A 13644-nucleotide genomic window follows, 5' to 3' on the forward strand; every position below is an offset into this window, starting at 1 on the left:
TAATTTAGGGCTAGAAAAAGTTGAAACCCAAGTCATTTCGTCTCATAATGAGCATATTTGTCTTGTTTTAAGCCTTCCAAATGCCTCCATTAAATCTAGAAACAAGTCTTTCGGAAATCTTATTTTAAGAAATCTTACCAAGTGAAATTCACTTGCTGCATGGACAGATTATTTCACTTGTTTTGAGTACTTTTCCCCTTAATTGTAATGTTTTTCATCTTGTTTGAAGACCCCCTTAATTTGCAGTGTGGGTACATGCCAGTAGGCCACGAGGGCGTCCCGAGATGGCAGAGGAGGGGGGAGTTGGCAGGGCAGGAGAACAGTCTGCCCCACAGTCAGCTCCATCACCTGGGGGTCGTGGGGTTCAGTCTGGGCCTTCTGCACTGTAAAAAAAGAAAGAAAACTCACATTCAGACAGGCATGCAAATAGACATTCAGGCAGATAGGCATGCAGCATCAGGCAGACAGGCAGAACAGAACAGAGGCAGACAGACAGGCAGAACAGCAGGCAGACAGGCAGACCAGAGTTAGACAGACAGACAGACAGGCAGGCAGGCATGCAGTGTCAGACAGGCAGAGTAGAACAGGGACTGACAGACAGGCAGAACAGCACACAGACAGGCAGACCAAAGTTAGACAGACAGGTAGACAGGCAGGCAGGCATGCAGTATCAGACAGGCAGAACAGCAGGCAGACTAGAGTTAGACAGACAGGTAGACAGGCAGGCGGGCATGCAGTATCAGACAGGCAGAACAGCAGGCAGACTAGAGTTAGACAGACAGGTAGACAGGCAGGCGGGCATGCAGTATCAGACAGAGGCAGAGGCAGAGTAGAACAGATGCAGACAGACAGGCAGACCAGAGCAGAGGCGAACAGACAGGCAGACCAGAGTTAGACAGACAGGCAGGCAGGCATGCATTACCTGAGACAGATAGAGAGATAGACATTCAGCGAGACAGACAGGCCAACAGACAGATACTACAGGTAGGCACAGAGACAGGCATGCAGAGTCAGGCAGACTGACAGACAGAACAGAGGCAGACAGGCAGAAAAGAGGCAGAGAGACATGCATGCAGTCAAGACACAGGTAGGCAGACAGATAGACAAATGGGCATGTCAGAGTCCCCTGAGGACTCTGATGAAGACGCATGTCGGAACGTTATGCCGTGTCCAGACCAAGAGCGAACTACGCTGCCTGGTAGCGTGGGTAGCAGAAGAAGTTTCGCCTTGAATACGCTGTATTCGCTCGAGACGCAGCATTGACATGTTTGATGCAGCTAATCACATAACGGCTCTGGCTTGACAGCCTGGGACATTCGGAGATATGAACGTTCCGATTGGTTGCCGCCGAACAGCGTCAGAGCGAATTCGCCTGCGATTAGATTTAGTTTAATCTTCAAAATTCGCTCTGGTAGCGCAAGAAGCTTCGCTCCTGGCGAATTCGCTTTGGTAGCGCAGGTCGCGTGCCCTCCATAGAGAAATAATGACTTCCGTCGCTTCGTTCGCTCCGTTCGCTCTTGGTCTGTACACGGCATTAGTCTTACTGTACTGAACAAATAAATAACAGAAAATAGGCATCCGCGTGGCACCAGCAAATTTCCCCTTTGCACTTATTATTTAGTCCTGCTCTGGTTGCACCGGATTGTCAAATTAGAAGCACGGAGGGCGTATTTCCTTTGTTTTTAGTGTTAACATGTTTCCTTGACAGAATACAAAAGAAAGATAGTTTAAATAGCCTACATACTAGCGGATTAGCATAGCAATGAAACACTTAAACACACAACAGTTAATAGTTACATTTTCCACAATGATTTCCACAATGACTAATTTGGACTCTTACTCACCAGAGGTTGCGGCCATCAGCAGGAAAACAACAGGTCGCATCGCCATCCTGTACCGGAAGCCAATCATAACACATCATGTGACACCCTGTTTTTATGACAGTTTTTTTATGACACCTGTTTTTTGACAGCGCAGCCAGACTGAATGTCGGTGGGGGGACTGTGGCTTCTACAACTGCTTGTGGTCGTTCGGATATACAGTACATATATGGTTCTGCCACTTTATAGTCGTTTCCCGGATTCACGAGGCAGGCAGTGGACTTTGAATGAATGAAAGTGTCCGGGTGCATCTTGTGGTGATAACCGTCAATCACCCACCCACACACACACACACACACACACACACACACACACACACACACACACACACACACACACACACAGTTCTGAGCTAAGGGACATGCCTGGGCATGTCACATGAGCAAACCTACGGCAGTGAGTTATTTACTAACCATTTTTTGGCAATCTTCCCATTATAATTGTACTGTCTCATGAAAATAAATAAACAAAATATCATCCATATATCTTGTCATCACAGCATTGCACCAGGTTATCAAATTGTGCTCTGAGTACAAGAAGAAAACAGTTGAGTTGTGTTGCATTCAGAACTTAGGACCATCACATTTTCCAGAACAAATAAACACATATATTGCATTTATTATCGGTCAAGTAGTTTTAATCTGCGACATAATCAGCTCACAGCCTGTCATGGCATACAAAACTTACATTTAGCCGAGGGTAGTGTTTTATCGCAAACTCACATTTACTTGTGCCTGCATAACCTGTTTCATTGCTCAACACCCCAAAGGGATAATATCTGTTTTCAATACACAGTTTGCTTCACCACAATCTCCTCATCTATCGAAACAACTACAGTATGTCAACCAGACCTTCTGTCAAACCTCCAAATTTCTGTGAAAATATCACAAACGGGCCAATTTGTGGTTAGCCTAATATTGCTAACACGTCATACCCAACCACGTGTTCATGCAATAGACCAGAGCCACTCCCTTTCATTGAACTTCTATCAATTGCCTGCCATAACAAAGACTACATTTGATCGAGAGACATAATTACACTGCTTAAAAACATTTAGCTGTAGGGTAATAAGAGTAATTTAGTTTAATGTGCGTGTCTCACCTCTCACTCTCCGGCTCGTAGAGTAGCATAGGCTAGCCAGAGGCACGTGACCCACGCCTGGGAACTTTTGAAGCGGTAGCTAAGTAATGATGCCAAAATCATGCAATCACCTGCATGCCGTTCCCCAAACAGTCACGTCTTTCTGCATGCTACATCAACTGTCCCCATGCAATGCTGTTGTGATGCTGCACACATTGCTGCTGTTAACCACTTGACGTCAGGCCTCATGACTCATCAGACATTAACACAGGCCACAGACAGACATAACACCCATACTGTAGTTATCGTTTCCTTTCACATCCTGCAGAACTGAAAATGTGACCCACCACATCTGTAATTGCAAAAAAAACAAAAAACCATACAGATTTAACCCATTGGTGCCTGAGGCTGCTTATGCAATGTTTTGACCTATGTGCCTGGAGTGGATGGATGCAGCATTCAGGCTCATGAGATTTGAGATTTTTCATTCCAAATGTGGGGTTTGTATGTTAGAGCTAAATGAACACATTATAATGCTAGATGAGGGTCCTAGCTTTTAAATTGATCTCATTCCATGCTTTTATGTGCATCAGAGGCTGAGGTATTGGCTTTTTATAGGCTGAGGGCACATTTTCCCAAAAAGGGCTTAGGCATTAAGCAGGTGTTTTTTGAAGGGGCCTCAGGTTAAAATGAGTTATAGAGGATATGGTCTCTTCCCACACAACCATTTTTGCCTTGTCAAGACAAATTGGGCTACTTCACAGTGACTAGACCCAGGGATGGCTGAAGCACTAAGCAACTTTTGAAGAGGTTTTTTTTTTTAGGTGCACAAATTGACTGAGGTTTCGGCGCACCTGCGCCTTTCTCAGACTCCTCCTCCTTCCTCATTTTTCCCTTGTGTTTAGGTGTGTGGTGTTCCCACCCTTGTGTTTAGATACATTTTTGTTTACCATCTTGCCGATGCTAGCTCTATGGTACTGCTTTTTGCAAAGGGTAAGTAAACAGTATTTCGTTACGTTATTTAGTTACGGTATTTCATTTAGAACTTACTTACTTACCTTCCCTTTAGTCCCGTAACAGTAGCCCTACATGTTGAAAAAGCAGGCTCTTGGTACTGCACTTTGCAGAGGCTGGTCCCGTAGTAGAGTACTGCACATTGCTATGAATAGACCTGTAATAGTGCAGGTTGCATAGGCAGGTCCAGTTATGTTGTATGCTGCTGACTAGTCCCATAAAGTCTCATAGTGTCCCATATTACTATGACTAGTTCCAAACTAGTGCAAGTTGTTAAGACAGGTCCAGTTATGTTACATACTGCTGACTAGTCCCAAACTAGTGCCTGTGGCAAATCATGTCTCATAGTGTCCCATATTACTATGACTAGTTCCAAACTATTCAGATTCAGATTCAGATTCAGATTCAGATTCAGATTCAGATTACTTTATTAGTCCCATGAAGGGCAATTCAGTTTGCGGTCCCAGTCTCCATCAGTCAATGAATAGATAGTATAAATAAAAAGAGTAGAAAATGAAATACAAAACCTAAAGGAAACAAAAAACAATAAATAATAAATAGGAAACAAAAACATACACATTTTAACACATACATTCAAACACCCTGTCCTGTCAGTGATGAGCAGCCCTCAGTAAATTAAATGGTCAGTAATGAACTCTACCCCTACAACCTTGTTTAATAATCTAATGGTTGTAGGGATGAAAGATCCAGAGTAACGCTTTGTTTTTGTCCTGACAGAATAATAGCGCCTCCCAGAGGGCATTAATCAAAATTCACCACTTAAAACATGGTCAGGTTGACTAGTGATACTTTTAGCCTTTTGGACTGCCTGTTTGTTAAACAGAGCACTCAGACTATTTAGCTGTGTTCCAATAATCTTTGATGACGTGTTAACAATACTGCTGAGACTGTTCTTGTCTTTGACTGAAAGGCTATTGAACCAGCATAAAAAAGAGAAAGTTAAGAGACTCTCAATAAAAGACTGATAAAAGTTACGTAAAATGGTTTTAGAGACACTGAAGGAGTTAAGCTTCCTCAGCAAATGAATTCTCTGTTGTCCCTTTTTGACAATTGTCTCAGTGTTTATATGGAACTTGAGCTCACTGTCAAATATTGTACCTAAGTACTTATAGGAGTCAACGATTTCCACGTCTCCCCCATGTATGACACTTGCTATTGGTTCTGCCTTTGCCTTCCTAAAATCAATTATGAGCTCTTTTGTCTTGGCTACATTTAAATCTAAAAAATGATCGTCGCACCACTTCACAAAAAATGAGGTCAATGCTAGCCCATGACTAGAATGTGGGCCTGGAAATAAAGATAGCAGTGCAGTGTCATCTGAAAACTTGACTAAGTGACTTCCTTGTTGGGAAGTCCTGCAGCTGTCGGTGTACAAAATAAAAAGTAAAGGAGAGAGAACACAGCCTTGCGGCGAGCCCGTATTTGAGGAAATGGGTTGTGATAGTTGACCATTTACAAATACTCGCTGTATTCTATCTGTTAAAAAATTTAAAAGTAGCAGCAATAGTTGATTAGATAGCTGGAAATCATTTGCTAATCTCTCAATCAGGATATGTGGCTGCATTTTGTTAAAAGCAGAAGAAAAATCTGCGAATAAAAGCCTAACATGGGACCCAGGCTTCTCCAAGTGCAGGTTGCAAAGGCAGGTCCAGTTATGTTACATGCTGCCGACTAGTCCCATAATAGTGCATGTGGAGGCCGGTCCTGTTATATTGCACATGACAAAAGTCCATTCATTTTGCATGGTAGGCCGGCCTACTTTTTATTTCAAAATGCTACTACAGTATCACTGTGTCAGAATCGTCACAATAGGATATAACAGCAATACCAACAATAATGTATTATATGTAGGCCTATGTCTTCTGTTAGTCTAGGTGTAATGTACTGTATGTGTACTGTCTATCATGGATGCCGCGCGTGGTCGGGGGTGGTGGGGGGGGGGGAGGGGTGTTACAGATTATAAGGGCCCAAGCACTGACAGGGGCCCCTGGAAGGATGCTGATAACATAATTTGTCATTTTGGAGGCCCACAATTTGAATCTTTCATGGGCCCCAACATTTTTAGCGGCGCCCCTGCTGTCTATGTCTAATTGTCTACGTCCACACCTAAAGTCTTCTTCTATGTCTGCATGGGAAAGTAAGAAATGTAATTTCAATTCTTTGTATGACCAGTGCATGTAAAGAAATTGACAATAAAACCGACTTGACTTGACTTGACTAGAGTATGGCTAGTTCATTGCATGGCTCTATGTCTGCTGCTGGAGTAACTTCTGGGTGCTTCAAAGTCTGGTCCTGTAGGCTTAGCATTTTGCAAAATACGTGCTATTGGCAAAGGCTTGCTGAAAAGTACTGCATGCGAGTGCTATGGCCGGCTCTGCTGGTGGGTTATTTCCCCATTTGGCCCACAGATGGAGCTGTGGACAGGAGACTGTGGACCATGTGAGGGCTGCTGATTGGGCGGTCTGTAGACCCTCTGAGGGCTGCTGATTGGGCGGCCTGTAGACCCTCTGAGGGCTGCTGATTGGGCGGCCTATAAAAGGTTTCCCATCAGCAGTCCATGAGTGCATCTTAATATGGGACCTTGCCTCCTCCACTTGCCTCCTCCACTTGCCTCCTCCACTTGCCTCCTCCACTTGCTTCTCGTTATGATGACATCACTGACAACAGCATTATATTTCAATATCTTGCAAAAGCTCAATTGTAAAATCTTTTTCTCATTTGCAATTGGGATGGTGAATGAAAAACAGTCCCTCAAAAGTTATTGTGGCGAGGGTGACAGCTGGGAAACTTTATCGTTTTCGTCACGGAGGAGGGGCCAGGAGGCGGGACGAGGAGACAAGCACAAGTGGAGGAGGCAAGGTCACATATTGGGATGCACTCTCTCTCTCTCCCTCTTACTCTCAGGGCATCTTCGTCCGGCGACCGAATGGTCAGGGTACCACACTTGCACCTTTGGGTTGGCGATGGCCGAGATTGCACCACACTTGCACCTTTGAACAACACTCACTAACTGATGTATACAGTACTTTTTTTAACCCACATCACTGATATCTCATACATATTGTAAATACATTTATTTTTGTTTAAAATGTACACATTTGTGTGGTCTCCCTTCATGTTACAGCCACTAACGAGCCAGTGGTTGTGACAGCTAGAAAGAAGTACTCTGCAAGGGCATGTTGCAGAATCTAAGGCAAGCTAAAAAAGACACCGTAATCCTGATGGAATAAGCACAAAAGGAACAGTCAGTGGTTACATTCTTGACATTTTATTACAATTATAAGGTAAGACTACCTAATTTCACAATGAATATATGAGCTAATGTATTTGAAGTTAAAATGTTTAATAGGGCCTATTGGAAACAGGTTTGAGCACTGCTTAATTCATGATGCCGGAAAACTGAAGGAAGTCACACCGCCCATACTCTTATATAGATTGCTTCCCTATCCACAATCAATGGAGCTGAGTTGTCGATTTCCTTGTTTGTTTACCAGCATGGGACAATCAAAACTGAAAAAAGAGCATTTCATCAATACATTGGGTTGTGAATGTTTTGTTTTACTCCCAGCTTCAGTTATTTACAATCACACAATCTTTTTGGTCTGTCTTTTGTGGTCTTCCAATGGAATGTTTAGCCTCCCCCTCACAATACAATAATTATCTAGAATTAACAAAACGGTGAAAAAAAAATAATGTTACAATTATAAAATTAGAAGGAATGTAGAAATGAGTCATTTGCTGTAGTTCAAACTAAACATGGGAGAAGGAAGCATCGCCCACTAAAACATACAAATAGAGGATGTGATTGATGTCACCAGTGACTAAGGGTAAACGAAACAAGAAACAAAATAAAAAACAAATCATCTTCCACTGGTCTCTCTCCACGAGAAGACACTGTATCATTTTTGTTCTGTGATTCTGCATTCTAAATAATGCCCTGAAAAGCCTAAATCATGTATCAATGTAGTACTGTATATGTTATGCCTAGAACACATGAGTGCACATTAAAAATGTTAATCAGATAGCAATTGAAAAAAAGGTGTCTACCTTTTTAAATATAAAATAATATATAAATAATATAAATTACTGTATTATCAAAGTATATAATACAGTTTTGGTATAACAAACACAAAACTTATCACCACTGTTGCACTTCATGTACCTTACAAAGGCAAAGTGACTGGGACTGAAACTGAGAAAAAGGCCCTGAAAACACTTGGTATTGGGTTGGATATTGTAGTTACTGCAATTTTGACATAGCAATACTTCTAAAACGTGACACATTTTGGGCCATGATGCTTTGTTCAAATATGTAAGAGGTGTAATGAAGAACATTTTCAATCTAATTCAGTCTCATTTCATTCATAAATTTGACTAAATGATGTTGTTACTGCACTTTGTCTTTTGTAGGGCAGTAGTAGTAGTAAAGTAATAGTAGTACCAATAGTGGTATAGCAGTAGCACTCCTTTGAAATATTAATAGTAGCAATGGAGCTTTTAGTACATTACTAGTACCATAGCACTATAATATAATATAATATAATATAATATAATATAATATAATATAATATAATATAATATAATATAATATAATATAAAACTTTTGTTTTAGTCATTAAAGCATGGAAATGATTCCCAAAATAAATTTCAGACACATGTGGTCACCGTGTTATAAGCAGGATAATGGACTTCAACAGGTTCAGATAGCATAACATAATGCACTTCGAGGTGTAACGTTGCTTCACGTTGTGGCTGCATTATCACCTTGGCCTGCATTATTTATCAGCCATCCAAACGTCAGTGATCCCTTACATATAATATAGGCTAATATAATATAATATAATATAATATAATATAATATAATATAATATAATATAATATAATATAATATAATATAATATAATATAATATATCTAGTTTTGTTTTTCACAGAGAAGAGTCAGAGGCCTGTCCTGCTACTCTCCTCTATCGTCAAGGTGATCATACTCCTCCGTTTTGGATGTCAGGGTGGTCCCTCCCTCCTCTGCTGTCTCCTTGCTCCTGTAGCTCCACGCCAGCCTCCCCTCCTGCATTCATTTGTGCACACGTCAAATAAAATCATATTATAACACATCCGATAAAATCACATTATAGCACACAAAGTTTACATGAAGCTATTATTAACATACACCTCTCTGTTGTAGAATAATGATGATTTACATAAGACAGTGGTGTGTGATTTAGTGTAAAATGACATCAAAAGGGCAAAATACAAAACCTTGCTGATCTGTGAGGGATGTGGTGCACCTCTTCCATACTGGGCAGAAAGAAGAAATACAATGAAGAACATTAACAACAAAAACATGTTCAGTTTTACACCACTTAACCCCTAAGCATTTAGCACACATACTGAGGTTCAAGCAAAGATGCAAAAAGCAAAGATAACCACCAAATAGCTCCCTTTTAATCCATTTTGTTGTACAGTCACATTTTAGCGCACAATGGCCCTTCCTCAGGCCGGAGAACGCTACACTATAGTAACATGGATTAAAGGGAGGTGGTTCATCTTTGGTGATGGATCATCTTTGGTGATGGATCATCTTTGGTGATGGTTCATCTTTGGTGATGGATCATCTTTGCCTTTCACACTGTAATTATCTGGCCAAGGATCCTTGCGCTATTACCCAGAAAGCTTAAGGCACTAAGCCGGACACAATGTAAAAGTATTGTCTTCTGTGTATATTGTGTGAAGGGCAGGCCTAATATAAAGTGTCATAGAGTGGCTGCTGGCTGTACATGCAAGTAAACAACATACAGTTATGATTGTGTTTAATAGTATGGCTGCATCAAAGGCATGAGTCCAAACCTGAAGGGTTCCACAGAGAAAAGGCAGGGGCTCGATATAGGGGGATCATTACTAACCTGAAGGGTTACACAGAGGAAAGGCAGGGGCTCGATATAGGGGGATCATTACTAACCTGAAGGGTTCCACAGAGAAAAGGCAGGGGCTCGAGAGGAGGCGCCCGTGATGTCATCAATATATGGGCGATCATTACTAGCCTGATTATCATCAACGTTCAAATGGCTTCGAGACTTGGTCTTACCAAGAGCATAACAATAAACATTTCCCAAACGGCATGGTTAACCTGCCTGTCTTGGTTTGCTTATGGTTGTTTGCTTATCGACAAAGTGTGAGGAGTTCTTGTATTTGGAGGAACTCAGAAAGTACTTGCATTGCTCTTGACCTGACTGGTTACAATCAGTGGTGTAGTCTACGTAGAACGCAGGTATACGGAGTATACCCACTTCTAAATTTTAGGGGTTTCAGTATACCCACTTAAAATTGATTGATCCATTATTTAGAATAGCATAAATATATACAGTATACCCACTTCAAAAAAGTAGACTACACCACTAGTTGCAACGCTGAAAGTGTTGCGTCACTAGGAGGGCACAGCCTGGCTAGATCATAACCACACTCACCACAATAGGCCACAGCCAAGGCCGTCAGCACACACACCACCACTGCTGCCGCCAGGATGCCCCACCATGAGAGCTGGGGTGCCACTGGTGTGTCCTCTTCTGAGGGGCAAAAAGGGAAGCTGAAGCTGGAGCCATGCTATACAGTACAGGCCAAAAGTGTGGACTCACCTTCTCATTTATGCATTCTCTTTATTTTCGTGGATTTTCATTGTGTATTTTCATGCAGGGCATCAAAACTGTGCATGAACACATGGAACATTACGTGTGCTGTGGCAGGGATTTTCACTTTTACTTTTACTTGTTGTATCACTGTTTCACCTAGATATTCAGCTGACCAAGTGAGCTATTAACAGATCAAGAAAATCTGTCTTGTATTGCTTGTATGAAATAAAATGGACTCAAATGACTGGGTATTTTTACTTGAAAATAGACAGAAAAATAAGCTTGTTGAAACATGTGGGGGCCTCAGTTTTGCTATGTTTGGCATTTTTTTGATTTTTTTTTTTAATATTTGTTTTTATTTTTCATATATTTTATTTTTTTGTTAAGCAAACAATTATACAGTATGTGTTCATGCACAGAAATAATGCCCTCTCTTAAAATGTATTATGTTCTTTAAAAAGCCACAAAAATAAAGATAATTAATTAAATGAGAAGATGACTCCATACTGTTGTATATCAAAAATATACACGGACACGGGATTATGCATGCATCATCACTTTATCAGAAACATCTCAACTGCTAGACATTAACAGTTGCGCAATAGAGTGCCCTCAAAGACATTAACAATCGAACGCAGATCTAACTGATCTGAACAGACACAACACATACTTTTGGCCTGTTCTGTATATCATAACTTAAAGGGTAACTTCAGTCTATTAAGCATCTGCACTTGATGTTCTGTATATTTCCTGTGCACTTGATAGTCTGTGCATCTGATAGTGTTAATTTTTAAGACTCGATTGTACGATGTTTTGATTAAAAAGCGTCTGTCAAATGCAATGTAATGTAATATAGCTACGAAATGGCATGGAAGTACAGATGAGTGAATGGTATGAGAGCAGAGGAGACGAAAGAGTTAACATGGCACAGCACAAATGCATGGATACACAACAGGGGACAGAGAGATATGCTACACTGTAACAACTGTTTGGAGAAAGAGAAGAGATAGTTCTAGCACCACACGTAACATGAATAGATTTTGCATATATCTGTGATGCTCACCAGTCTTGTCCAGCACCAACAGGGTGACCTTGTTGAGAAAATTGGCCTCTCTGTTGTAATATGCAAAACACTGTAGAGTGATGTTGTGGTCAAGTTCAGAGATGTTATACAACTCCATGCTGAAGTTTCCAGTCGTCAGGTCCAGGAAGAGCCGGGTCCGGTCCCGATAGAGCGTGTCCAGATCCCCAAGCTTCTTCTGTCCTTTGTGGAAGATGACAGCACTGCGGTTGGTGTCAGTTATATGCCAGTAGGCCACGAGGGCGTCCCGAGATGGCAGAGGAGGTGGGATATGGCAGGGCAGGAGAACAGTCTGCCCCACAGTCACCTCCATTACCTGGGGACCGTAGGGTTCAGTCTGGGCCTTCTGCACTGTGAAAAAAAAGAAAGAAAGAAAACTCACATTCAGACAGGCATGCAAATAGACATTCAGGCAGATAGGCATGCAGCATCAGGCAGACAGGCAGAACAGAACAGAGGCAGACAGACAGGCAGAACAGCAGGCAGACAGGCAGACCAGAGTTAGACAGGTAGACAGGCAGGCAGGCATGCAGTATCAGACAGGCAGAACAGCAGGCAGACTAGAGTTAGACAGACAGGTAGACAGGCAGGCGGGCATGCAGTATCAGACAGAGGCAGAGGCAGAGTAGAACAGATGCAGACAGACAGGTAGACAGGCAGGCGGGCATGCAGTATCAGACAGAGGCAGAGGCAGAGTAGAACAGAGTTAGACAGACAGGTAGACAGGCAGGCAGGCATGCAGTATCAGACAGACAGGCAGAGTAGAACAGATGCAGACAGACAGGCAGAACAGCAGACAGACAGGCAGACTAGAGTTAGACAGACAGGTAGACAGGCAGGCGGGCATGCAGTATCAGACAGAGGCAGAGGCAGAGTAGAACAGATGCAGACAGACAGGCAGACCAGAGCAGAGGCGAACAGACAGACAGAATAGAGGTAGACAGACAGGAAGGCAGACAGGGAGGCAGGCATTACCTGAGACAGATAGAGAGATAGACACTACCGGTCAAAAGTTTGGGGTCACCACAATTTCCTCCCACAATGCTTCTTTCTGACAGTTAAGCTTATTCCTTTTCAATTTCAGTTCTGGTATAAAATCAGTGTATAGAGTTATTGTTCTCTGAAATTAATGCATGCAACAAATAAGCAATTTGATATTGGAAAAAGTAACTGTTGAGTGGATTTACTTGTATGGACAATGCATAGAATAGACCAAAATGTATCACTAACTTTTGACTAATCAAAGTGTACCTCTACTAAGGTAGTGTCTAGTCTGGTGTACTAATCAAAGTGTAGACTCCTTTGGCATTAATAATAGCCAGTTGCGGTTCTACAGATTCATTCCCGGGATGAGATGAGGTCCAGAATTGCCCATGAGCTCTATGAGCCCCATGCATGCAACAGTTGATGTCTGCTCTTGTCAATCCATACAATGCCGGATGATATACACATCATTTGAAAGAGGAGAATCTACACTTTCCAACGATGTATGGCACTGGCTTGCACACTAAACCATCGCTGAGACAATGGATTGTGCATTCATAAGTAGGTTCATTCTGGTGGCTAGAAAATCATGCAGCTACTTTGACTTGAATTTGTGGACGAGGTGGCAACTCAACAAATGTCATACACCTACCATTGGAAAGGGCAGACACTGAGCTTTCCAATTTTTCCATGCATTATCTGATAAACCAAAGAAATGTCTGTAGAAAAATGGACTAGAACACGTATTTCTGTGTAATAAATGGGTGGAAAAGCTTGGTTAGATTTGACTCTTCTGTCCAGTTTAACCAATTTTATGGGTAATCAATCCTTTTATCACCTGTGACTGTTCAGTACTTTCCATTATTCCATTTCAAGCTATTTACTTGAGTTGCAAACAAATAACTGGAAAAATGAAGGTGACCCCCAACTTTTGAACGGTAGTGTACATTCAACCAGACA

The sequence above is a fragment of the Engraulis encrasicolus genome, unplaced genomic scaffold (assembly GCF_034702125.1).
Source record: "Engraulis encrasicolus isolate BLACKSEA-1 unplaced genomic scaffold, IST_EnEncr_1.0 scaffold_79_np1212, whole genome shotgun sequence".
Lineage (NCBI taxonomy): Eukaryota > Metazoa > Chordata > Actinopteri > Clupeiformes > Engraulidae > Engraulis > Engraulis encrasicolus.